This window comes from Diceros bicornis, chromosome X (genome assembly GCF_020826845.1).
Source record: "Diceros bicornis minor isolate mBicDic1 chromosome X, mDicBic1.mat.cur, whole genome shotgun sequence".
Classification (NCBI taxonomy): Eukaryota; Metazoa; Chordata; class Mammalia; order Perissodactyla; family Rhinocerotidae; genus Diceros; species Diceros bicornis.
Genome location: NC_080781.1, coordinates 27,235,619 through 27,263,502, shown reverse-complemented (window position 1 = coordinate 27,263,502; position 27,884 = coordinate 27,235,619). Strand labels below are relative to the sequence as shown.

At 35.5% G+C, this 27,884-nt stretch overlaps 1 protein-coding gene across 3 annotated transcripts in view; it reads left to right on the top strand.

Moving 5' to 3' along the window:
- DMD (dystrophin) overlaps positions 1-27,884 on the top strand; it is a 743,617-nt gene that overhangs the window by 41,541 nt on the left and 674,192 nt on the right. For all 3 annotated transcript variants that reach the window (XM_058535613.1, XM_058535611.1, XM_058535612.1), the window contains exon 3: positions 12,775-12,939. The gene's annotated coding sequence lies outside the window, so the exon portion shown is untranslated. The remainder of the gene's footprint in view (positions 1-12,774; positions 12,940-27,884) is intronic.

The following is a 27,884-nucleotide window of genomic DNA, read 5'->3' as shown; positions in this document are numbered from 1 at the left end:
AAACAGCAGACTTTCTAGCCAGAAAATGTTGAGATTAAAAGCAGCAATTCATTGTCATGTCATCAAAACTCAAATTTGCGTACGTATTTGAACACTCCTGGATTAATTATTTTCTAAAATATGTTGTTATGCTTTAAAAAGAAATCATGAGGATTAATAAGTCTTTTAAGATGCTTCAGTCCCTAAGCAAGTACTGCAATATGGCTTGTACTGCTGTCCAAGATAAGTTTTTGCAGTGATGGATATGTTCTCTATCAGTGCTGTCCAATACATTGTGGCTTTTGAGCATTGGAAATGTGGCGAGTACAACTGAGGAACTGATTTTTAAACTGGATTTAATGTTAAGTAATTTAGGTTTAAAGTTATATTTAAATTGTTAAATTGTGTTTTAATGGAACATCTAAAATTGAGGATATGCGATCATGCAGTATATTTTTCTCCTTTTTTCCCTGAGGTCCATATTCTGGAATATAGTGGTTTATATAAAATTAGCAAAGAAGACGACTCTAGTTTTTAAAATTTCTATTAAAATAGCTAATTTTCACTGACACCTCAAGGACTATCTTAATAAATATCAAGCTATTACAATTTATTATGATTCCTGTTACTTGGGTAAAAATACACAGATCCTGGCTTAGTTTTCCTTGAGTTTTGATCAAACAAAACAAATAAAATAAAAAACAATGTTTCCTAAGAATCAAAGGAACTTTTTCTGTATCAGCCAGGCTGCTGCTAAGGTCCTTTAAGCAAATAAAAACTAAGGACTGCTGATGGGAGAGTGTGAGAATAAAGCAGCTCTTCCCTTGTTTTAGAATGACTATGGGCTGGGAGAGAGGGAGAAAGAAAAATATGGGGTTAATTTGTAACAACACATCCTGTGGTGTGTGTATGTGTCATATAAAATTACATTTTAACTTCTTTCTGAGTTTTATTGTCCTCGGGGTTTAAACAGTATGTGATCAAAATCACATTATGCAGTAAAGAGTGTGTGGGTAGGTGGATAGTTAGGTAGGTGTAAATCCCTATAAAATCCATTTTAGAAGATAAATGATAGCTATTGAAGTTTGGACAAATCAATTTCACCAATTCACTTTACTCGTCTAATGCCTCTGGGAGCCTTTACAGGGCTTGTTACCTAACTTTAGGGGAGGTTTGAATCAAGATGAGCAGTCAAAAAATATTTTCCATGAACTATGTATATTATTAAGGATTATTTTACCATGGAGTTAGTTGCTTATACTGCAAACTAAGAAATTAATGAACAAGAATACTGCTCATGAACGCCAAGGTTTATTTAAAAGCCAATATGGGTTTAGTGTGGTAATAAGGGCAGAGTTCTCCAAGGACTGCAAACCTATTTATTGTACATCAAATTTTACTGACTTTGAAATCTCCCTAGAAATGTTCAATTTATCTCATCATGTATTATACATTTCACATCTTTAGCAACAATAACAAAATCTAGGTGTGGTAATGAAGTGGTTATGCAATGAAACTAACATACACTATGATTTAATATGGGAGATTTCACTATTACATTCACTTAAAACTGGAAGCAATATAGAAAACGTAGATCTTTAAACATTGTAAGTAATAACCGCATACTTTAAAAAGAAAATCCACTTACTTTTAAAGTAAAATCCCAATGTGTATGCCATTGAGAATGACTGTCCTAAAAGTGAATTGTAATTGGTCACTTTAAAATTGTATATGGATTTACAATTTTTAAATGTCTGGTGGCATGTAGTCATAATGTATTTTTAAGTTTTATATTCATTATTCTTTTATTAAATTTCCAGAGGGAAAGAAAGGAAATGACCTCCTAGTGAGGGATATTTTACCATGAGAGCAGTTGTAAAAACTAATTGAGTATTGTGCCTGGGAATGTCTTTCCTAAATTCTGGTTCTTTATTAACTTTAATTTGTTGAGGTTGAAAAATATGCAGTGAAATGAGGTCTCCAAATATCTTACACCACATTTTATCCAAAGGAAGAGAGTGCTATACATGAATTATTTAATTGGTATTACTAAATTTTGGAAGTATTTTTCTTTAATTTTTGGTTGGCAGCGAGAAAGTATTTAAGATGCACTCAGAGTGCACTGTTTTTTAGCTTTTTTCAAGGTGGATAAGCGCTGGCAGTGAAGGTTTGTATTTACCCATGCAATGGGCACTTTGAATCAACTAAAAAAGCAATAGATTTATATAGATAGTATATAGGGCAGTGGCTGGAACAAAAATAGTTACTAGGTGAATTAATTGCCTGGGCAATGCTCCTGCCAATGCTGTAATTAATGCATATCTAGTCTCGTCTCTGGCTCCAGAATCCGTGACATCAACATAACTAACAATGACCAAAAAAAACCACATGTCAAGAATTGGGTCTTCTCTATGTGTTCCTTAGTACTCTTGACTGACCAGATCCTACCATTTCATACTACTGTGTTCCTCAGAGCACTTTTCTCCAGTCCAGCTGCCAGGCAAGACCTGTTCTTACTCTTCCAGTGAGTTTGGGTATTCACACATAGACTAAAACCAGAAGCAGAGTTAGAAATGTGACCTGTGTGAAAACATAAGCACTCTGAAGAGAGTTCTGCTTTTAATCCTAAGCCTTACCTTCTCTCTTCTCTGTTCTATTAGCGAATGATTGATTGGTTTGTGTGATTGTTCATTTAACAAATGCTCTACCGTGTAAGAGAAGGTGGTAAGGATATAGAAATATGTAAACTTCAATTGTGGCTGTGTGTGTGTATGTGTTTTCAAGCTTTTGAGGAGAGGTGAGGGAAGAAGATACAGGTTGAAAGAATAGTAACATAAAGAAAAAAAACAATAACTGATAGGGTCTGATGAAGTAGCATAGGTAATAAATGCTACAGAGTTTATTAGAATGAATAATTTTTTCCATCCAGACGGATCAGACAATCTTCTCTGAGGAGGTGGTACTTTCATTACCCAAAACATGAAGGATGAGGCAGGGTTTTATGTGTGTCAGTTAGGAAAAGAGATACTTTATTGAGGGAAAAGAAGACATTTTAATGGCGGAGTAGATAATGACAGGGGAACAGAAGGAAGAAAAGTCAAGGGGCATACCAAAAACAATAAGGTCACCATTTTGACCAAAATGGAGTTTTGTTATTAGAAAGCTGTGAAGAACGGTAGCTAAGGTCAGATTATTGAAAGCTGTTTTTTAAAAAGGCAGGCTAAAGAATTTGGAGATGATTGGGAATTAGTCATATGATTTAAGCAAGAAAATAAAACAATGAGTGACAATCTTGGAAGTTAAATTTGGTAGTTGCAAGGGCAATTGGACTTTATCATCCCACATACTTTCAAAGTTATGAAGAAATTGTGGTAAGATCCAATCAGTAACTAAAGAAATTTATTTTAAGAAATGCTATGAAAGAAACTGGACTTCCTTTTGTATTCATATCAGTATGTTTTCTCACAGTCATATAACTAAAGGGAATAGGAGACAAAATAGTACAGTGCTTAAGAGCATGGGCTTCTAAGGTTCGCTTCTTGAGTTCAAATCCTAGCTCAGTTACCACTTACTGGCTGTGTGACTTTGGGCAAGACACTAAGCCTCTCTGTGTCAGTTTTTCATTTGTAAAATGGGACAATAATAGTACCTACATCATAGGGTTGTTATTACTAAACGTTTTTGATATGTAAAAACCACTTAGAATAATGCTTGGCATATTGTAAGTACTACACAAGTATGCTATTTCTATAGAAGTATGCATATATGTGTACCTGTATTTAAAAGAGCCATTTTCTTATTAAAAAGTAGGATATCTTCATTGCAGAAAAATTAAAAAGGCAGCTAAGAAAAGATAACCTATTACCCATAAATTGAATCTATTAAATTTTGGGTACACTATACATTTTTCTATATCACTAAAAAAAATCTACATCACTTTTTGAATAGCTACAGGGTATTTCACTGGATGGATGTTCCATAATTTTTAACCCATACCCTATTGGTGAGCAGGTAAGCTATTTCAAATGTTTTGCATCTACAAATGAAGCTGTGGCGAACATTCTTGTAGTTTAATATATGTACACATCATTGTTGCCTTAAGATAAATTATTACAAGTAGAACTAGTGGTCTAAACGTGTAAGCATATGTTTATATTTGCATATGTACTGCAGAACTCTACCCCATCCACTTCCAAACCCACCCCCAGGGATATTCCAATTTACTTGCTTACCAGCAGTATATGAGAGGACCAAATTCCCTGCCCTATTGCTATTGTATACAAGATATTTTTTTAAAAATCTTTGCCAAATCAATAGGTGCAATATTATACCTCACTGTTTGAATTACATTTCTATCATTCCTTTTGAAGTTAAACAGTTTTAATAGACTTAGAGGTCAGTTGTAGTTCGTCTTTCATGAATTGTCTATTTCTGATCCTCGTTCATTTTTTTTCTGTGGAGTATTGGTCTTTTTCCTATTGATCTGGGACAATGGTTTTATCTTAAGAGAGTGTGAAATTATTTAAGACGGATTGTTTGGGGTTTTGATTTTTCTTTTGCTTGTTTGATTTTTTATGTTAGGACGTTTTATATTGTTATGAATTTAAGTCTATTGCTTTATGGTTTTTAAATCAAAATTATAACTTTTACATCAAAATTATAAGAACATTTACCCATATTTTCACTATTTTTATGATTTTATTTTTTATATCTAAAATTTCATTTACCTGGTATTTAGTTTGGACTTGCATGAGATAGTAATTTTAAAATTGAGTTAAAATTCAATCAAGTATTTTTTGTATTTTTAAGTATGAAAGGTTCAAAATTCAGCATTTATCATTAAATTCTTTGGAAATAATGCTAATATATCCCAAAAATTGCTACTTTCTTGAATTGGCAAATTTCTACTACTATTTTTAATCATTATAACAACTTATTTTATCCATGCTTCTATTTTAAAATAAATGACAAATCTACCAAAATATAGAAGTTACTTATTACAGTTATATGAAGATCATTTAATCATGATTTTAGATAAATCATAATCCAAACATTTGTTCAATAAGCAATCTAATTTATCTTTTAGTCCCTGTATAATAAACAGTCTTGACTTAACAAAGGTCAAATAGCACTTTTTTTTGTTTTCAAAATATGTGTATATACATGCATTTCATTTATATTATTTCATATTAAAGTTGACTTCTAAACGTGTATCTCATTAATGATAATGAGTATTACGGGTATAGACTGTTCTCACAAAAATGAGAACTTTTGAAAAGTAATGAGTTTCAATACTCCATTTATCAAATAATATGTTAGATTTTGAAAGATAGCAGAAAGTATGTTTGGGAAGGAAGAGAAAAGGAAAGAGTAGAATTTGAAGTCAGGAAAACCCAGATGTTTAATGCCAAGTTTTTTCACTTACTAGTAACCTTAGGAATATTATTTATAGTTTTGAGCCTTCATTTCCTCATTTATTCGTTGTAGAAAATGATGTTTATTTCACAGGATCATGGATGAGATTAAGGAAGCTAATATAAGGAAAATCTATCATACAGTACCTGAAGCATATTGTAAGTTTAAGTTATATTAGTAATTTTATTGTTGCTAATATTTTGGAGGAATAACAAGCCACCCAACCAGTGTTATCCCTTAACTTTTTTTTTTTTTTTTTTTTTTTGGTGAGGATGATTCTCTCTGAGCTAACATCCCTTGCCAATCTTCCTCTTTTTTTCCTTGAGGAAGATTAGCCCTGAGCTAATATCTGTGCCAGTCTTCCTCTATTTTGTATGTGGGTCACCACCACGACATGGCTTGACAAGTGGTGTAAGTCCGCGCCCAGGATCTGAACCCATGAACCCAGACGGCTGAAGCAGAGTGTGCCGGACTTACCACTATACCGCAGGGCTGGCCCCTCCATTTACTTATTTTTATTTAACATTTAAAACATACAAAATAATACTCTTTCTGTGTGGTAACTTTGGAAAAGACCACAGTATATTAACAATTAAATAAAAATTATCTTGAGTTGCTAATACTTCCCAAAATCATGGTTAATAATTTGGTGCATGTATTTCCAATCATTTAAAGAATATGTTAATGTATATTTATGTGTAGATACTGATATGTAAAATATACACAGAAAATCAGACATAATTTATGTGTGGTGTATAACTTGTTTACTAATTAATGTCATGAATATTTTTCAATGTAATAGAATCTTTTTCATGATATGTACTTTAATGAATGTAATGTATTCCATTATATGGATGCAATTTTTTCTATTTGGGGGATTTTTTTTCACTTTTTCATTAGTATAAATGACAGAATTGAGCACTCTTGTCACACGTATCTGTGTATATCTCTGGTATTCCCCTAGGAAAATTCATAGAAGTGGAATTTTGTAGTTGAAAGGAATGAATACTTTTAAAACTTTTGAAATATTTTTGTGTAATCTTTTAAATTGAAGGATATGAGATTCTTAGAAAAGTGCACAAATGATAAGAATAGAAGTTGATACATTGTTTTAAAAGTTAGCATACCCATGCTACTAGCACCCAGATCAAGAATTAGAATATTACCCCAGTTATTAACCCCTTCCCAGCTACTGCCCTTGCCCAAGGATAAGCACTTTTCTGACTTCCAACACTATATTAGTTTTGTCTGCCTTTGAAATTAATATAAATGGAATCATACAGTATATGCCCCTACGTTTGACTTCTCCTCTTCGACATTATTTTTGTGAGATTCTTCTATGCTATTGTATGTACCGTAGTCTGTTTACTTATTCTCTTTACAGCATTCCATTGTGTGAATATGCCACAGTTTATCCATTCTACTGTTGGTAGACATTTGGGTTGTGTCTAGTATGAGGCTATTATGAATAATGCTGTTATGATGTACATGTCCTTTACTGCATATATGTACACATTTCTTTTGAATATACTTGGAAGTAGAATGGCTGGGTCATATGATATATGTATGTTTGGTTTTGGAAATACCACCAAACGGTTTTCCGACGTGGTTGTACCAATTCAGTCTCACCAGCGGTGCATAAGAGTTCCAGTTGTTCCACATCCTTATCAAGAGTATGTTTTTTCAATCTTTGTCTTTTAGCCGTTCTGATGGATGTAAACTGTTATCTCGTATTTTAATTTGTAATCCTCTGATGATTAGAACCAGTTTTATATTCACTGATGTGAAGTTTTTGTGCAAATCTTTTGCCCGTTTAAAAAAAATTAGTCATCTGTCTTTTTCTCATAGATGTCAGAGTTCTTTGGATACAAATCTTTTGCCAGATAAGTGCACTGTGAATATCTTCTTCCAACCTGGGCCTTGTTTTTTTCTCTTAATGGTACCTCTCGATGAATGAAGTTCAAATTATCTATCTTTTCCTTAATGGCTACTGCTTTTTATGTCTTGTTTAGGAAATGATCACTTACTCTAAAATCATCAAGATATTTTCCTGTATGTTCTTTGGGAAACTTTATCGTTTTGCCTTTCACATTGAGGTCTACAGCAATCTGGAATTGATGTTTTTGTGTATGCTGTAGAGTAGGAGTAAAGATTCATTGTTTTATATGAATATCCAATTAACCTGGACCCATTTATTGAAAAGATTATCCACTCTCCACTTAAGTGGCACCATTGTCATAAATAAATATATGTAGTCTATTTGTTCTCACAGCAATACCACACAGAATTAATTATAATAAATATTGATATCTGGTTGTAAGCATTCTTAAACTTTGTTATTCTTCAGGATTACCTTGGATATTCTTGGCCCATTGCATTTCCACGTAAATCTTAAAATTGTCATGTTAATTTCTATTATAAACTAGCTGCTGCAATTTTGATTGGGATTGCACTGAATTTACAGATTATTTGGAGAGAACTTGTATCTTTACAATACTGGAGCTTCCATTGGTTCCTTCAATTGGTTCCTTCCTATAGAGGAACAAGATATATTCCTTTATTTGTTTAGCTTTTCCTTAATCTCTTAGTAACGTTTGTAGTTTTCAGGGTAGAAGTCTTGCTTTTTGGTATGAATTATCAAATTCCTACAAATATAAGAATTGATGCTCCAACAAACATCATGAGTGCTTATTTTCCAGAACATTGACAAATACCTTTTATAAAAGCCAATGTAATAGGCAAATGATGGTATATCATTGCTGTTTTAATTTGCATTTCACTGGTTACTTAGTGGTTGGACTTTTCTCTTGTTTATTGGCTGTCTGCATTTTTTCTCAAATTCCTGTTCATATTTTTTATCCAGTTTTCCAGTAAATTGTCCATCTCTTTTCATTCCTTGAAAGATCTTCTTATATGTAAGAATATTACCCATTGTTGATAGATGCTGCAAATATTCCCAGTTATCATTTGTTTTTAATTCTGCTAATTGGCCTTAATTTCTAAATGAACAATACAAATATTATATTTAAGAGTTTATTCGCATTCCTCTCTGCTTCTAAATGGATTTCCCACTCCAATATTTTATTCTAGTTCTGTTATTATTAATTTTTTTACACTTTTTAAATTCTCTAGAATATTTTTGGTGTAAGATGAATACAGTATTTAATATCTATTTATTTCTAACACAGACACCTATATTTATCTTAATATTAAAACTTCTACACCTTTGAAATGGAAATTTAGAAATTAAAAGAAAAGGAAGCTAATCTTGTGTGAAATTAGGTCAAGATTTGGCTAGATACTAAATTCACGTATAAGGGAACTGAATGTGTTTTTTTTTTCACCGCAGGGAACATGTTTTGTGAAGAGCGTGGTTTTATAGTCTTAAAAAGATTATTGGGAAAAATGATGCATTTTACTAGTAAAGTGTCTGTATTTTGAAAGGAATATGAAGTAGTAAATATAATAGTAAATTATTTTAAAACACGTAGAAACTGACACAAAACCTACTCTTATTTACATCATAAATTATTCACATCTGTTATCTTTTTCCATGAACTATATAGAAGAAGCCATCAATTCCTGCAGACTGTTTTGGGGAGGGGGGAGCACAAAAATTGTGTATTAGAAGGTCTCAAATTTCACCCTACCATTAACTAAGTGATATTGTCATAGGAAAATAATCAAAGGAATTTTGACTGGTGACTTTAGATATGTTATATCCTATTAATTATTTGTTATTAAAATATATAAAGTATAATTTCTCACCACTATTTTTTGGTAAGAATAAAAGCTAGTAGTTTTCCTTTCTAAATTAACTTATTTCTTTGCAAAGGTAATACATTTATATTTTTCAAAAATTAAAAAATATAGTGAAAAATCTCCCACCTCATCCACCATCTGCCCTACTATCACGAAGCATTGATTTTAGTTCCAGAAATATGTCTACAAGATAAATCCTTAGAAGCAAAAGTTCTGGGTCAAAGGTTACATACATCTGATAGATATTGCTGAATTGTCTTCCACAAGGGCACACCAATATGTACATCCCGTCAGCCATGTATAGGAGTCTGTATGTTCCACAACCTTGGCAGCATAGCGTGTATTCAAACCTGGATTTTTATAAGTGCAATAGATGAAATTTTCAGATCTCTTATAGTGAGCAAGTCTTAGCTTCTTTTTGTATGTTTAAAATCCATTTGTGTTTTCTTTTTTGTGAACTGTCCTTAACTTTTCTCCAATTTTCTTTTGGGTTGTTGGTCTTTTTCTTATTAATTTGCAGAAACTCTCTTATGTGTTAGGAAAATTAGTCCCCTATCTGAGACATGAGTCACAAATTTTTTTTTTTTTTTGCAATTTATCATTTCACTTTGCTTTCATTTTCTTTGCTGTGAAGAAATTTCTGATTTATACATAGTCCGATTTACTAATATTTCTGTCTGTTAATTAAAGATGTTTAACTTGAGGATAAAATTACATTTTTTATGTGGTTGACTCCTCTCTATGTGTATTGCTTCTTACGTTGGAAAAAAAAGAAATGAATCCTGAATTTGGAAATTGTTGGTCTTTCATTCAACAGATATTTATTGAAGGCCTATCAGATGTAGGAACTCAGTTCATCCAGAAATCAAAGCTCAGTGAGGGAGGTCAATATAAATGACAAATTAAATAGTGTAAGGTAAATGCTATGAGGGTGGGAAGCACAAGGTCTGTGAGGATTTACCTAACGCAGATGTCGTAAGTAAGCTGAAAACTACTTGTGTTCCACGATCTCATTATAAGCGATCATTTAATTATTCCAGATATTAGTCAAATCTCACCCATTCCCTGTTGTCTGTCAAGCATTAGTCTATCTCTATAACCAGAAAGAGATAGGTTGGGAGGATGAGAAGGAAACCAACAATCTTAGTTAAAAGTTATACAGATTTCTGTGCTTATATATGAAGCCTAAATGAAACGTGAACTATTTTGTGCTAAGATATAAATGAGCTCATAGCTCAATTTTATAGTGATTTTAAGAAAATATGATGGCTATTATCTCCAGTAGCTTCAGAATCTAGAGGCTCTTAGATGCTGTAAGTTGCAACTGTAAAATGCTTTTTACGTGTACTTGTGAGTAGAAAATGATCCAATAAAAATAAACTATTTAGTTCTTTATAAATTCTGGAAAAGATAAGTTGAGGGCATTATTAGATTATATATTATATACATGGAATTACATTTGTGATATCAACTATCTCACACACACACACACACACTCTTACACACACACACATACACACATAAGTATAGTTCAGCACCATAGATGTCTTTAGGGTTAGAACTCATGAAATACAAATAGGCCTTTATCTAATACTATGTTTACTTGGCTTTATAGCGGGGTACAAGTAAGACAAAGCAAATGCAGCATCATGATTCATTCATTAATCACGGACAAGCATTCCACGCTACTCGCACATGTTTCTTCTTCTGACTCCTCACTCACACAGGGAAAGGTTGCCAAGGATGAAAACCAAGGTTTGTGCAGGTCACCTTAAATAGGAACCACAGCCTCTACTTCCCTTCCCTCTTTTACACCATTTGAGTCATATAGACCCAAGGTCTGTATTCCAACTCACAGCTTCCCCAGTCCAGATACAGTTCCATACAACAAATAAGGCAGGCCCAATATTTCCCATTCATCTTCAAGTTCGTAGTCCCAGGAAACGTTGTGGCAGCCGAAGATCAGTCCCAGGCTGGCGTGCATCAGCCTAGGCTGCATGCTAACCCTATACTCATGCATTCGCATGTTATATTTTACATAATATATATAATATTTTATATTTTACATAATATATATTTATATGATATATTTTACATAATATACATAAATGTATTTAAAATATATTTCAAAATACATATTGTTTACATATAATAAGAGCATATATAAAATTTCTTCCCCTATAAATTAATTGATTGGTTATTAATCCATTAATGTATCTCCTTTTCACCCAACAACTCTTGGGTCCAATTAAGGAACATGATGTTCATTAGACAGTTCTTTTAAAGTATCTAAAACAATTGTTCCAAAGTATGGGGCATTGTTTAGACAATGGACTAGTATGTTAGCGTGCTTATCTAGTTTACTTTTAAAATCTTCTGTATTATTCATAATATCATGATAATATTATACAATAGATGTATATTATAACGTTTGTCTTCATATTGCAATGTAATGTTATGTTTATATTATTAGAATAGTATTATTAATAATATCATAAAAAGTTGCCATTGCAGATTTACATTTTTTATTCCTCCGTATCTGTTTTAGCCCTTGACAGTCTGAAGAAAAAGGCTTTACTCTTGCTTATCCTGGCTCTCTACTTAGACTTGAGCTTGGGTAATAATCACTAGCATTTAATGATTTTATTGTCATTCACTAACATGGAGAGTATTGCTCTAAACTATTTACATGGATTACTTTATTTAATCCTTACAGTGACCCTATGAAGTAGGTACTGTCATTGTCCCCATTTTATAGAGAAGGTATTGTGAGTTAAAGAAAACTTGGCTAAAGTGCTAGAAAAGAGCTGGAACCAGAATTTAAAACCAGGCAGCCTAACTCTAGACCTTACAATGTTGAATGGCGTGTCAGTCTGTTTCCCAAGTTATTTCATGTTCCTCAACCCCGATGTCATCATCCATTTATAAAATTGGGATAATAATAGTATCTATATCACAGGGTTGTTGGGTGGATTAAAGAAGGCAATAAATGCGAAACTTCCAAACATGGTGCTTGGCACATGGTAAGCCCTTAATAAAAATAACCAACAATCATTGTTATATTCTACTCTACTTCAAATGTTCTTTTTACTTCTCCTTCCAATCATCTGATACTATTTTACTTGGTTATACTAGGGCCTGCAAACTATATCTCACAAAAATGCTTGCCTCACTAATTTTCTTAGTACATAAAAGAATTTTCTTGTACAATTTTCCTTAACATAAAAGAAAATTAGAAGCAAGTATAAAGGCAGAGTGTCTGGCATATGATACACATCACACCATTATGTTTAGTAAGTGAATGGTTAAGTGAAGAATACACTCCTTTATTTTTATTGGTTGGGGTTGAGTGTGCATTTGTGAGGGTGTGTGTTTTGGATGTCCGAACAAGGCTTATTGTCTTTAAAGCATAGAATTTTTGGAAAGACTATTAGTTAATGATTTGTAATACATAAATTAAATCCTAACATGGAACACATGTAAGTAGTCAATATCATGCCGTTAAAATACCAAATTTACTAAATTTCTATTACATTTTATGACAAGTAACTCTAAAAATATTTCTTTTTCTTTTATTAATTTACTCCATGAGAATCTTCGACATTTTTTCCCTTGCAGGTTTCTAGAGACTTACCTGAGAAACAAAGAGAAATTGAGGCTCACATAAAAGATCTTGGACAGCTTGAAGAACAATTAAATCATCTGCTTCTGTGGCTGTCTCCTATTCGGAATCAGTTGGAAATTTACAATCAACCAAATCAAACAGGACCATTTGACATTAAGGTAGGGACTTGTTGCTTTAAATATTGTTTTCCAAAAGAATGACAATATCACTGAGCTAAGTTTCTCATTCGTTATCATCATCGTTGTTGTTATAATCTTAATTATTATTATTTGACTAGCATTTTTGGTTTTTTCTTCCAGCATTTATTAACAATAATGTATTCACTAAACTCATATTACCAGGATGCCTTCATCATATTTGTTACTACAATCCATTTTCTATCCCTACTTTAATTGCATTTGATGTGTGTTTGTAGACTCCTTGTGTAAAACGGAAGTCATTTCGGAGATGAGGTGCTTACAAGATACAGTATAGGCTCTTTTAACAGACGTTATAAAACCCTCTCAGACTGACTCCAGTTTACCTTCCTAAACCTCGTACTCTTCCAACGACCTCCTCTTATATTCTAGCCACAGTAGCTTATATGATATCTTTATATGCATATGGTTTCATGCCATGTCTGTGTTTTTGATCTCCTCTCTTCTTTAAATGACTTCTTTCTCCTTTTTTGGCATGATGAATTTTCCTCCATCCTTTAAGACTGAATTCAATGTCATTGCTTCTTCAAAGCTTTCTTCCATACCCCAAGTAGAGTAAAGAACCCTTTTAGGGTTTCTTATAAACCTCTGTATCCATCCCCTATAGCCTTTCTACACTGATTTACACTTAAATTTTACACACCTGAGTACCTCATCACATTGTTTTTTGAATGCAGCGGGTATCGTCTTACATATCTCCCTTATCTCACTCATTTCTGAATACCCCCATCCCAGGGCCCAGTGTAAGTTGGGTACTTGTTAATATTTTTGAAACAATGAACAAAGATGGTAACGAGGCACCCAGAATGGTAATGAGATGCTGCAGGTAAGCCTAGGGCTCCAGACGAACATGCCCATTGCACACCACCATCTCCTCTTTTTAGAGTCCCTGTACACGTTGATTGTTCCTATCTTTTCTCCCTTCTCAGGAGCACATTCTAAGGACTTGTCCCAATATGATGCCCTGTTTTGCATCTCCTATGGGCCAACAACATTAAATAGCCAATCAAACAAACCAATTCAATTGAAAGCACAGCCTATTAATTAATATAACGATGGGCAATTTGAGACTAGTTAAGTAACATCTTTGAGTAAAGTTTTTCTTTTAATTCATTGACTCAAATTATTCAATTTATTTACTTTCTAGGATTATAACAACCTAACATTTTTAACTCTATCCAGTTGCTCTTTTGCTAGGAGATAAGGCAAGGATAAAAGGAAGTGTGAGGATCTTCTAGAGAAGAGAAAGGGAAAGTTTAGGAAAGATGAGCTTGACTGAGGACAAGGAGAGACAGAGAGAGGTTTGATACAATTAAAATAAGTTATACTTGCAAAGTGTACTCCACTACTTTTACCTTCCTGACATTTATGTCTGTCATTCTGATAGCTCCCCCCAAGAGCAGATGAGATTGTGTAAGTCGCAGGTAGACATCTTTTGATCAGTGCAAAACCCACGCTGTTGAACCAGCGGCATGGTCTTGGATTCAGTGTGACAATTAAACTCAAGGCACAATAGTCTGTACCCAGAACAAATTTAGTTCTCTGTAAGAAAGTATACAGGCCAGGTAACGACACAGCCTGCACGGTGATGGCACAGTGGAGGTCTACACACCCAGGTGTGGCTTCTGATGCACCAGTCATTCTGCATTTGGGTCATGTGTGGTCACAGGGCCAAGACTGGGTAAATGCAAAGCCACATCATCATTCAGGGAAGCCATCAGTTTTGGAATCTCTTCAGGTTTTCCACCTAGCTAATAGATAGTGTCCTCAGAGGTATTTGACTAGTGCCCATTCTCCAGTGCAACTGCATCTCATCAATACTTATTTTTCATTACTCAATAATCTCAGCAAACAAGTATAATTACTTGGCCCAATAGACAAAAACCTCAGCCAGATGCTCAATTATCTTGGATCTAGTATATTCTTAAATATTTCTTGATTTAGTATTACAAAGAGGAAAGGCCATAAACTCTTTGTTCCCAACCAGAAATAGCTTTTTTTTTTTTTAATTTTTTGTTTATTGCAGTAACATTGGTTTATAACATTGCAAAAATTTCAGGTGTACATCATTGTACTTCTATTTCTGCATGGACTACATCATGTTCACCACCAAAATACTAATTACAACCCATCACCACACACATGTACCGAATTATCCCTTTCACCCTCCTCCCTCCCCCCTTCCCCTCTGGTAACCACCAATCCAATCTCTGTCCCTATGTGTTTGTTTATTGTTGTTATTTGCAAAGGTACATGCACCCCTGTGTTCATTGCAGCCTTATTCACAATAGCGAAGACTTGGAAGCAACCTAAGTGCCCATCAAGGGACGAATGGATAAAGAAGCTGTGGTATATATACACAATGGAATACTACTCAGCCATAAGAAACGACGAAATCCAGCCATTTGTGACAACATGGATGGACATTGAGGGTATAATGCAAAGTGAAATAAGTCAGAGGGAGAAGGCCAAATACCGTATGATTTCCTTCATTAAGTAGTAGAAATAGCTTTTTGTAACTCACAGATAAAAGCACATTCCTTTACTTTAAATACAATCTTCAGTTAAAATGGGCTTCCTCATTAAAATAATGAAAAGTATATTTACTGTTAGCTATCTCTGTATGGGGAATGTGTTTAAGAGAAAACATAACAAAAACCTCTGATACAAATAGATGTTGTTGACTCAAGCAAGTGACTTTAGCCCCAGTCTGTGGCCCCCACAATGGTTCTCAAATGTTGAAAACTGGCTTTGAGCCTTTGTTTGTTCATGAGTCCTTGCAATTTGGAGTGAAAGCCACTCTCAGCTGTGTTAGTCACTTTCCCTTATCAAAGCTACAAGTCACCACTCACTGCTGTGTGTAGTTCCAAAGAGTCATGATATTTGCCTCCTGCAGCTTGGTCTAAATCACTGAGGGGAGAGGCAGCTGCTTCTTCCCTAGCAGTAAAACTCCTTGGCTTCAGTTCCCTGAGCATATTCTGAGTTTTTCCTCTCTGGAGTGCAGATTTCAAAAAGATTCCTTTAGCCTTTTTCTTCTGCTTGTGGCTGTATCCAAGGCAAAAAAAATTAAAAAGTCATATAGATGATGACTTGAGAGATTCTCCCCATAATTCTCAGACCCCTAGCTTGTAATCAGGAAATAGTGACCTGTGTGAATAATTTACTAACTTACGTAGTTCTTTATCTCTCTTTGTCTAGCTTCTATCTATATTTGCTGTCTATAAATGATTTGTTAAGATTGCACAGAGTTCTTCTGCTATAGGATATGTAATTTTAGTCTGTACAGCCTGCTATAGCCCTCTGCTTCCAGAGGTTAAACTTTTTTCTTTCACTTAAGAAAAGATGGAAAAGTGGACTTGGCCTAACTTTAAACTACTGGAAACCCAAAATAAAATTTTTAAACAGTTTTGAGGACAAGCCCATTTTTTAACACAGAGAAACACCTTTTAAAAATCTTAGGAATGAGTTAATACAAAGAAAGTAGATGCACAAGCAGCCTCCGTTTCCTGAATGTAACGGAAATGTCTTTGTCTGGCCATGGTGTCCACGGCTACCTCTGAAACAAAAGGCCTAAGGCCTTATCATCCAGGTCATTTGTTTTTTCTGGTCAAACTCTGAGCACCTGTTAGAAAAATATGTAATACTCTCTGTGAGCCTCAGTTTTGCCAGCTTGGCACTTGATGCTTATTGATGAAATGCAGCTAGCTGTGTAATGAAACCCAAATAAAAAAAGCCTTAAGGGCTCTATTCTAATACATTGTTTATGCTGGAGTGAAAATTGACTGCACATCGCTTGGTTTGTGCAATTTACTCCCAAAATATTCCTATTCAGAGAATCCTGCAAATAGCAATATTCATCTTGAAAATCACCTCACAGAACACTTAGCAAGCTGAGAAATATAATCAATGAGATCGTGATGCAGAGAGTGAAAATTAGGCGTAATCACAGCCCTTTCCCATCAGTCAGCCCACTAGAAGGCATGCCTTTGAATTTTGATTTTCAAATGTACTCTCAATTTAGACATAAAATATGTTGATTTCAGATTTCAGAAATGATAATTGAATGCTAAGAACCAGGGACCAGTTAAAATTTCTATAAAGGGTCTTATGTTTTTAATCTTTAATGCATACTTTCGATAATGAGCTGGAGGTATACTATTTATCTGACATAAAACTGCCAACTACTACTTTCCAAACTTTTAATTAAAATATGAGGTGGGGGAGAGAAACACATAATTTTATGTTAAGTCTTATTGACTGAAATAGTTTCATATTGATGACAAGGAGGGTGTTTTCCTCCTTTCAAGAATGACTTTCCTTCTGTGGTCTATAAATAAACATGACATACTGCTCTGCTGGTTTTTCGTTACCATGTGAGAAACTTAATTGCCCGTAATGTCAAATCCACACTAAAAACTACCAAAGAACACAGTTGTAGTGACTGAAAGATAAAGTATCTGAACGCTTAAATTCTTCTCTGCATGTGGTCACATTGCTGTGAGTGTTTCAAAGAAAAATTGCCCTGGACAACTTAATAGGCGAAGAAGACTTTATTTAAGACAATTGCAATAGGGAAGAGAGATTGAACTCAAATCCACTGAAACAAAAGGCAGGAGAGTTTTTAAGCATTGGGATGAGCTAGTGGAAAAGTACTGGAGGACATTAGCAGGGAGGTTGGTCCATGTGATCAGGCCATTTGTGTTTGCTAATTGTCACTTACTGAAGGTAGGCTACTATCCTGCTACAGACTAGGAGACAGGGCGCTATCCTTCCTGATATTTACATTTCAAAGGGATGGCTCCCACGCCCTTGAGAAAGACATTCCTGGCTTGTAGAGGAGTTACCTTTCAAGGGGCAAAGGAGGAATTTACAATGGAAAGTTGTCTCAAGTAAATGCGCTAAGAAAAGAGAGGTCAGGTCTATAATCAGGAATAAACGTGTTTAAAGTTTAGTCAAACTAAGGAGAATGTCAAGGCCATCTTTGTCAGTCCCCTCTTTTGTTCAAGGGAAACCAGGTTTCTCATTGAACAACTTAGGAAAGCTAATCCATGTAGTTCATTTCAAAAGCTTTCTGTTGTTGAAGGACTAGTTGAACTGACTCTGAGACTTGGTAGTAGAGGATATTTGCTGGATGGTGTGAGCAATAAGATACTTAATGAGGAAGAATTTTCTATGGAAGAAGAAAACCAAAGATTAATGATTGGAGCAGACTGTAAACCTAGTTTCTGAGTTCAGAGGCAGCCAATCAAGAAGATTCCATAGAGGTTGGGTTGGAAACATCTTTAGATGGTGGAATGAGGATGGCAGTGGCCACTTGATGACAGTTTGAATGTTTTCGGTGATGGCACAGACATCAGAAAGGTTTTGGTACGATTGTCCACAGTCATGTTTATTTCCTGGAGTAGATCATGAAAGATATGGAAGTTCCAGTGAACATGCTGAGCGGCCCACACAGCAGCAGCTCCAGGCATGAAGGCTGTCCATACCTAATCTACTGTGCTGGTGAGTCCTGTGACGTGTTTATCAAGTTGGCCAGCCTCATCTCTCAGGGCTTCTTTGGATCCCGGGGGGAAAGTTCAAATACAAGATGGTCTCAAGTCTCAGTAAGGATCTAGGCAGTCAGATTTTAGTTCTCAATGATGCCAAGTCCGGAGAGTAGGAGAAAAATTGGAAACATTAGTTTGGAGAGTTGTAGCCAGATACTGAAGGAAACTACAAAAATTGAAAATTTGGTAAGGACTGACAAAATGTGTAAGACAGCAAGATCCAGTCCAATTTAAAGACAGGTAACAAAATCATATAATTTACAAGGAAATGCAAAATAGCACAAAGGCAATGAACGGGACTAGAATCTGATAACCCACAAGGGTGTGCTATAGTTTTCTATGGAAACTTAAAATTTTTCTCTACAATCACCTCCCACTTGATCAAAGATACTCGAAGTAAGATTATTCTTGTTTATGAAATCAGGCTGGGCTCTTTATTTACATAGGTGCAGCAAGGATAGTAGTTGACCACACAGGCGTTTTAAAGTTGGTTTTGCTGAAAGTTTTCATAAAGAATCTCAAGTTTGACTTTTAAAAGTCTCACGAGGTTAGGAAGCCAAGCCAAGAACTTGCCATCAGATTTTACCTGCAGTACCTACAGCTTTGGGTGAATTCTTCTATTCTCAAAGTCCTCAAAATATCCTCAGATCCTGGTCCTGCCAGGAAGTGACCTTCCTTATTCACCTATAAGATTGGACATCCTATAAGGTCAGTTTTCCCAAGACGGCTTTGTAAGCATTGTCTCCCAAAAGTCAACTGTGGTTCCTTAATACTATGCACATCATTCTCAAATATGACATTCCAGTCAAAGCCTTGGTGATATAATCAATTTTCTTAATTATGTCCTGTTACAAGAATAACAGATTCGGGGGCCGGCCCCGTGGCTTAGCGGTTAAGTGCATGCGCTTCGCTGCTGGCGGCCCGGGTTCGGACCCCGGGAACGCGCCGACGCACCGCTTGTCAGGCCATGCTGTGGCAGCGTCCCACATAAAGTGGAGGAAGATGGGCACAGATGTTAGCTCAGGGCCACACTTCCTCAAGAAAAACGGGGAGGATTGGCGGATGTTAGCTCTGGGCTGGTCTTCCTCACAAAAAAAAAAAAAAAAAAGAATAACAGATTCTTATTGAACCTATGCGGGTAAATTATATTGCCATGAAAATAAGAACACTCAATAAGTTTCTGAGTTCTGGAGGGATTAGGCAGGGAGAAAAAGATAAACGTTTCATTTCTATTTATGAAAGTATAATCTACTAAATTGCCATGAGCTAAAGACAGCTTAAGAAAAAAGAAAAAGGAGTTCCATATATCAAGAAAATAGAACAGTAAAGCATCAGCAATATTCCAAACAAAAGCCCTGATCAAATCATCCTCCATCAGTTCATTCAGTTCTATGCAATTGATATTTGTTTTCCTCGATCTCGGGTTAGCAGCTTCATAAACCCATCAACTTCTCCACTGGAGTTCTGGAAATCCTAACTCAGTCTAGTGATATAGTCTCAGAGTTATTTAAGGAAAGCCATCAGAAGCCTGTGCCCTAGAGTACCTGGCATAGTCCTTTCCATGGGTCTGTGAGACAGTCCCTTCTTGTTGAAGACAAGCATTCTGGCCTGTAGCTGATGCAAGCACTTTCAGGGAAGCCTCAGACTACAACTATAACTATCTGTAAATGACAAAAGTCTTCAAATAGCCGTGGTTAAAGATCTGACGAGAGTTCATTTGACAACGCAACTTGGTTATTTCTGTGGCACACAACATTTTAAAGTAATAACTAGAATTATGACTAACGTTGTACAGTCATTGTCTAATATCAGCCAAAGCAACAGGACGTGTCATGGACAGTAAGGGCATTAACAAATTTCTAGTAACTTCATACAATTACTGAAGTATTTATGTTAATAACACTTGACCCATACAAATACAACCTAGGGAAGGTTAAGCAACTCTTCTCGTTTGATGATGCTTTTCATGCAAATCAACGTATCAAATAAACCCTAACTATTTTTAATATCTCCCTTTAGTAGGTGAGAGAACAAATCCTTTGAGATTTTCAAGTCAGTTGGAGATCAAGATTTCATTTACAATTTGATTTGTGGAAGGCAAAATATCAAAGGTTGTCAAAAATGTGAAAAGATTTGAATACTTGGTTAAATAGGATCATGGATCTCTGAAACAATGCTTGACTACCAATTTAACCCAAATGACAATAAAAGATAAATATAGGAGGTAACATGAATGAAAAAGACTCTGGCTCTTTCAAAAGTGTGATGACTCATTTCTCTTAAATAATCAAAGACATGATAAAATCAACATAAAACACAAGAAATTATTCTGGTAAGACACAGAATCATTATTGCCCAGGTAGATTACTCAAAAGTTAAAGAAAAACTTTTTACAATCTCTTATTAAGAACAGACCAATAATCCAAGAAAATTTTGTCATTTTACTGAAGAGAAAATTAAACCTACTTTTGCAATAGTGTACTACTGATACTAAAGGTTATTTTTAAAAAGCTTATAAATAAAGCTATCTAATCATAGCCAGCCTTGGCCACATGACATAAAATTCCTTTTTCACAAACCTTCTCCAACTTTTTATATCCATTCAGATTTTGTCCTACACTTTTCCTCTTCTTCCTTCTGGAACAACCAGTCATTTTACCTTAGGAAAAAATTATTCTCTTCTTGCTTAACAAAAACATATGCTATGTACCTTGCATACGTTGCATACAAAGTTGTTTCTCTTTGACCTTATTGTTTTTAGAAGTTTCATTTATTTATATTGATTATAGTTTTCAACTATTAATAACTTTTATTTTACTTAGAAAACTAGGAAGCAGATAAATGTGAACTGTCATATACTAGCATTTTGTAGCAGACTAGCAAAGTTTATGAATACAAGTTGAGATTACCTGCTCAATATGAGGGCTATAACTTCCTAACCAATATTTGTGGAGGAGACTTTTAAGAATTTCTTTGGACCAAATATGTAATCTAATGGAGGCTGTGGACTAAAATTAGGATGAGCGACTGAGGCTATACTAAGGGGCTCTCTGAGTGTCTCCAAAGCCCATCTGAGTATATAAAATATCTGGTTTGTTTCCAAATAGCCTTTCAGCTTTAGGTGATTACTTTTGGTATGCCTAAGTCCCTTGAGAGCCCCCTATGGGGGCAGGAAACATAAAGCTCAAGTGACTATAGGAAGTTGAAGGGCTGGAGTGGGAAGGGAGAGGTCTGGCAGAGGCGGACAGAGGGATGGAGGAGATAAAGGTTTTGAAAGGGAGTATATCAAAGAATTCAAGGGAGCTGAAGGGAAGATCGAAGGTGATAAAAGGACGGAAGAGCAGAGGTAGTGGGAAGGGAGAGGTCTTAGATGAGTCTATTTGGGGAGATCTTAAGTTTCCCAAAGAGGCCACTGAAATTTCAAATTATCTTTAGTAAAATCATACCAACGAGGAGGGAAGCAGACAGCTCCACAGCAGTAGTCTGCAGAGAAGGAGAATAAGAAGAGTGAGAATTTTCCACGGGGAAGGAAGGAATCAAAGTAACAGCAACAAAGAAAGAAAACTCAAATGAGATCTCTACAGAGAAAGAGTGCTACCAATACCAAAGCACTGAAGTTCAACCAAATAAGATCTCAATGAGAATTTTCCATGTCTGAAACCAATGGTAGCTTTCAAACAAAGAAGTCTGGGTCTCTAACCCAGCCTCAAGAGTATACTCAGAATCCTAAGAATCAAAATCTGTCCTTACCATGCTTCCATAGACAGTCCTCCGGAGCACTGGATTTTGAGTTGGACTCCCCAGTGGATCCCCAGTAAGTCAGTCAGGAGTGTAGTCCGTGTTCACAAAATTAGCTTTTCAGAGATTAATCTGATCTACTTCACTGTTTGGAATGAGATAATTCACATTCAAATAGTTATTGCCTTAGATAGATGTGTACTAGCTCAGGTTAAACTGAATAAGATAATTTGATTTATTTTATTTATTTATTTATTTATTTATTTATTTATTTATTTATGAGGAAGATTGGCCATGAGCTAACATCCATTGCCAATCTTCGTCTTTTTGCTTGAGGAAGAGTGGCCCTGAGCTGACATCTGTTCCCATCTTCCTCTATTTTGTATGTGGGACGCCGCCACAGCATGGCTTGATGAGTGGTACATAGGTCCATGCCCGGGACGTGAACCTGTGAACCCCAGGCCACCAAAGTGGAGTGCGTGAACTTAACCACTATGCCACCGGGCTGGCCCTATTTTTATTTTTTAAGGGGTGGTGTTGGGGAGGTGAGGAACAGAGAAAAGGACGCTGACCTCTTATGTCTAATCCTCTTTCCTAGAAAAAAAAATTTAGTGTTTTCTATTAGGTATGAAAATATTTCTGTGGAATGTGTCCTGAATAATAGTGGGTGAAAGTTATTGGACAAAAAGGCACAAGATTCTCATTCATCATGCGACTAGACAGAGGTTTAGTGAAATTTAAAAACTCCCTTGATTTTAGGTTGGTTCTGAGCAAGGGTATAATTGTGGCTCCAATAAAACCTTGAAGATTGTTGAGTGTGTAGAAAAGTCTGTATTTTAATGGAATTAAGCATCAACTTTTCCCTTTGAACATTGGAGATTCTAATTCTTCCTCTTACTTACCACCCCACTTCTCAACTCCAAAAACCATTGCTTAGTTGAGGTAGCCGGAAAATGGGGACAGAAACAAAAGACCCAAGTTTGAATCCCAGCTCTGACACTTACTAGCTTTATGACATCGTTTAACTCACTTACCCTTAACCTGACCTTCCTCTTCATTAAAAATAAAAAATGAAGCCAATTTCCCTGGGACTCAATTGGATTAAGGTAAAATTAAGGTGGAAACACATTTTCCTAAGGCAATAGAAAGAGATGGTGAATGAGACCTTTCCTGTTGTAACTTGAATTTTGACAAGAACCCCTAAGAAGAAAAATTAGACTTGTGAAATACCCCATCTTTTAAAAGAAAGCAGCAAGTTGCTACCAGAAAACCACTCCAAAAAAGATTGCCCACATAAGGAGAAGATTATAAACTTGAGAAGAGTTTCTCGAATTTAGAATTCCTGGAACAGGCAATTCAAATAGGACTAACAGTTTGTTGGCCAAGAGGAAACTGATATGGCTTTTACTATTTCCTTCCTCCCGAGGGAGGGGAGAAAAGTGCTTTTCTTCCTCCCCTGCCCAGCCAAGGAGAGGGGCTCCAAATGAACCTGTTACAGTGGTATTCAGAAGCTTCTGCTTATAAAACTCTCAAAATGGTTTAGAAAATTGAGTATCCTCTTGCACATTTTGAAGTTGACATCTATTTTCTCCCCTGGCGTATTGTAAATATTGACATTTAAAAAGTGTTATGTTACTCTTTTGAATGCATCCAGTGGAACCCAAATACCACAGCAATATATCTACCATCATCCACTTAAAAAAGTACACGAGGGGGGCCGGCCCCATGGCTTGGCGGTTGAGTGCGCGCGCTCCACTGCTGGCGGCCCAGGTTCGGATCCCGGGCGCGCACCGATGCGCCGCTTCTCCGGCCATGCTGAGGCCGTGTCCCACATACAGCAACTAGAAGGATGTGCAGCTATGACATACAACTATCCACTGGGGCTTTGGGGGAAAAAAACAAATAAATAAAATTATAAAAAAAAAAAAAAAAGTACACGAGGGGCCAGCCCGGTGGCGTAGTGGTTAAGTTCGCACACTCTGCTTCGGCTGCCCAGGGTTCATGGGTTCAGATCCCGTTCGTGGACCTACACACCACTCATCAAGCCATGCCGTGGTGGCATCCCATATACAAAGTAGAGGAAGGTTGGCACAGATGTTATCTCAGGGACAATCTTCTTCACCAAAAAAAAAAAAAACAAGACATGAAACAAGCTCATCGTATCATTCTTTCATTTTTAAATCATACTTCCATTCTACTTCCCCAAAGAATTGTGTCCTAATATAATATATATTTATGCTGTGAAGTCTTTTATTAACCACTGTATCATACTTCTGTATGAAAAATATATCTATGTGGATTTAAATTCAATTTTTAAAAACAATTTCCTGTGACTATAAGGCTCTAAGTATTTTTTAAATCCTTTATATTGAGTTATATCTACAATTATTAATAGCAATAGACCTAGTAATAACCAAATTACCTAAATATCTGCAACTTTTGATACACAATTATTAAACATACTCAGTAGATTTTTTATTGGAAATGAATGCATTAATAAGATGGATGGGTAAGTGATAGTACCTTGATTAAAAGAGGATTTCAGTCATCAGTATTTTGAATTGTAATTTGGCTTGGCATAAATGTGTCTTGGGTACAATGCACCATTGGAATATATCAGAAGAAGCATGCTTTTCTTTTGTAAAGTTGGAGAAGGACTATCATTAACCAATCACTGACTGTCTCCTGCTCACAGCCTCCCCTGCCTCAGTTCTGATTGTTCTGACCCCCTTACTACTTTCCCCCTGTTCTTAAGCCCAGACTACTTGAAGCCTTAATAAATTTGTTAACCCATCAATCCAGTTGATAGTAGAGATGGAGAGGAGGTGATCTTCAGGTCTGGATTCTACCATGCAATGTACTGCAATCTCTTAGTTTCTTTTCAACTTCAGGTTTGATATGTTTGCCTTCTACAACTACATCTGTGTTGTGAAAAAAATTCTCAAATAGACTGAAACCTAAGGCAGAGCCCTGCAGCACATCACTGGAAACCTCCCTCTAGTTTGACATCAATTCAACCGTCAATTTCCTTTGGCAATTGTTCAGTTAGTTACCAAACTCCAATTGCTTTATTTCCTACCCAGTTCATATTGTTCCATTTTGTCCACACGCATTCATTTGGAGACTTTGTATCAAATGTGTTGCTGAAATGCACATGAACTTTATTTGAATTTATCCCTGACCAATCTCTCTAGGCAGAGAAAGATATGAGGCTAAGCTAATGAAATTTCTATTCAACTAGCAAACCATTTGTTGATTTAACTACAATGTTCTACTATGTTAAGGTGGCCCTCATTCTCAGTTTGCTTAGAGGTGAGTTGGTGTATAAATATGCCTCAGTGTACTAAGTGCAATCAATGCGGAAACAATTACAATGCAGTGTAATGAGTATGCTTCTAGGATGCTGTGATACCAAAAGAGTGATACCCAACCCAGCCGGGGTATTGTTTAGGGCACAGCTACTGAAGTGTGGTCCCCAGACCACCAGCAGCAGCCCCAGCATCTAGAAGTTTGTTAGAAATGCAAATCCTTGTGTCTCTCCATAGACCTCCTGAATCAGAATAGATGGGAGTGAAGCCCAAGAATCCGTGTTTTAATAAGCCCTCCTGAAGATACTTTCACTTTCTAAAGTTTGAGAAGCTCTGGTCTCATGACGGCTTCCTGGAGGATATGATGCCTGAGCTGGATCTTTAAAAGATGAGTAGGAATTAACAAAGTGAAATGTATGTGAGAGAAAGGAAAAGGGTTCCAAAGAGAAGAGGCAACAAAAACAAAGATATGGAAGTGATTAATAGTATGAAGTGTGGGAAGAAAAACAAATTCAGTGATGTTGAATTGTAACTCTGTTTTGGTGAGGATTGTCTGCTGTGCTACGGAGCTTAGACATTGTCTTTGAGAGATGTGAGCATCATTAAAGAGGAGTGACTGACAAACTCCCAAATTTGAGGAGCGTAGTACCAAAAGAGGGGGTGTAATCAGGAGCTTATAGAGATAGTGGAGGAGAAACAAGGTCCTGGATGAGGACTTTGGTAATAGGGATGAAGAGGAGGAGATAATTTAAAGAACTGTTTCTCAAGTTGTTGCCGGTGACCTACTGATGAGTTCCTAAATCAATTTAATGGATAAGATGAAGTAGAATGAGATAGTGTAGGGTAGAGTAGAATATATTACAAATTATCACATTGTACATGGTGTCATATGGGAAAGTATTGTTTGGTGAAACTGTTGTTTTCATTTAGATATCATTGTATTTTTGTTTCTAATTTTAAGAGAATCTGCACATTCCTCTTATACAAAATGAATTAATTAGTACTCTGTCAGTAAGGCCATATTGGGTTAATTATTACAAAGTTGAGAATAAATTCATCCTTCTATGACAAACTTGAAAAGTGTCAATCATTTTATTTACTTATTGAAAAGTTAGCACTTCCTTGTGGTACAAAATTCAAAAGCATAATAGGGTGTAAGTCCTCCCTTGCATCTCCATCTTTCAGCTACCCAGTTTCTCTCCCCATAGGCTGCCAATGTTATCAATTTCTTTGATAGCATCCGATGATGGGATGTGAGTGTGTGTGTGTTTGTGTATATATTCTTTCCTTTTGCTGTCCTCTTTTAAAGAAAAAAAAACAGGTGGTATAATACTATAAATACCGTTTCTGCACCACCTTTTTTTTCCACTTAATGATATATACTGACAATTATTTTCCGTATTAGCATTTTAAGAGTGTTCTCATTTTTTGCAATTGCATACTATTGTATTCTAAGGATGTACTATAATTCATTTAACCAGCATTCCAATTAATGAACATTTAGTGTGTTTTCAAGTTTTACTCCTGCTACAATATGACAATGTATGACTTTGTGCTCATGTCATTTCACACATTGCAAGTATATCCGTAGGATAAGTTCCTAGAAGTAAAATGGCTGGGTCAAAATGGCATTTGTTATTTTAGTAGGTATGGCCAAATCGCTCTTCATAGAGCACTCCCATCAGTCATATGGAGTTTTTGTCCCTCACACCTCTGCCAACTCAGTGTGTCATCCACCTTTTTTATCTTTGCTAAAGCAAGAAAAAAAAAATGCCATCTCATTGTAATTTTAATTTGCATTCTTCTTCTGAGCGAGGATGAATATTTTTCAGAATCAAAAAATGTTTCAGAATCATTTATATTTCCTTTTCTGTACACTGTTTGTTACATTTGTGGCCAATTTTTTTCTGTCCGGTTATTGGTCTTTTTCTTATTGAGACAAATGCAGTTTACAACTTGAAGTGAAAACATGATTTTTTACAACAAGGATGCTAATGAATGTTTCTTATGACAAATAGATTCTAGTCTTAAGGTTTTAACCTAAATATTAAAACAAACTTTGAATTGCATAGGAATGGTCTTTGCCCTTCTTAGCAAAGAATCCTGTACAGAAACTCAACGTGATGACAAATTATAGAATAAGTACAGATTTAATTTTTTAAAAAATTGGAACAAGTCTGTACATATTTGCTTTCTTTTTCTATCTTAAATAACTATTTGGAAGCTTAAAATCTCCTTCCCACATCTTATTTTTCCTTGTGAAAATCAGAACTGCACTTTCCCAATCTTGCAGACCACCCATAGTGGTTTGCCA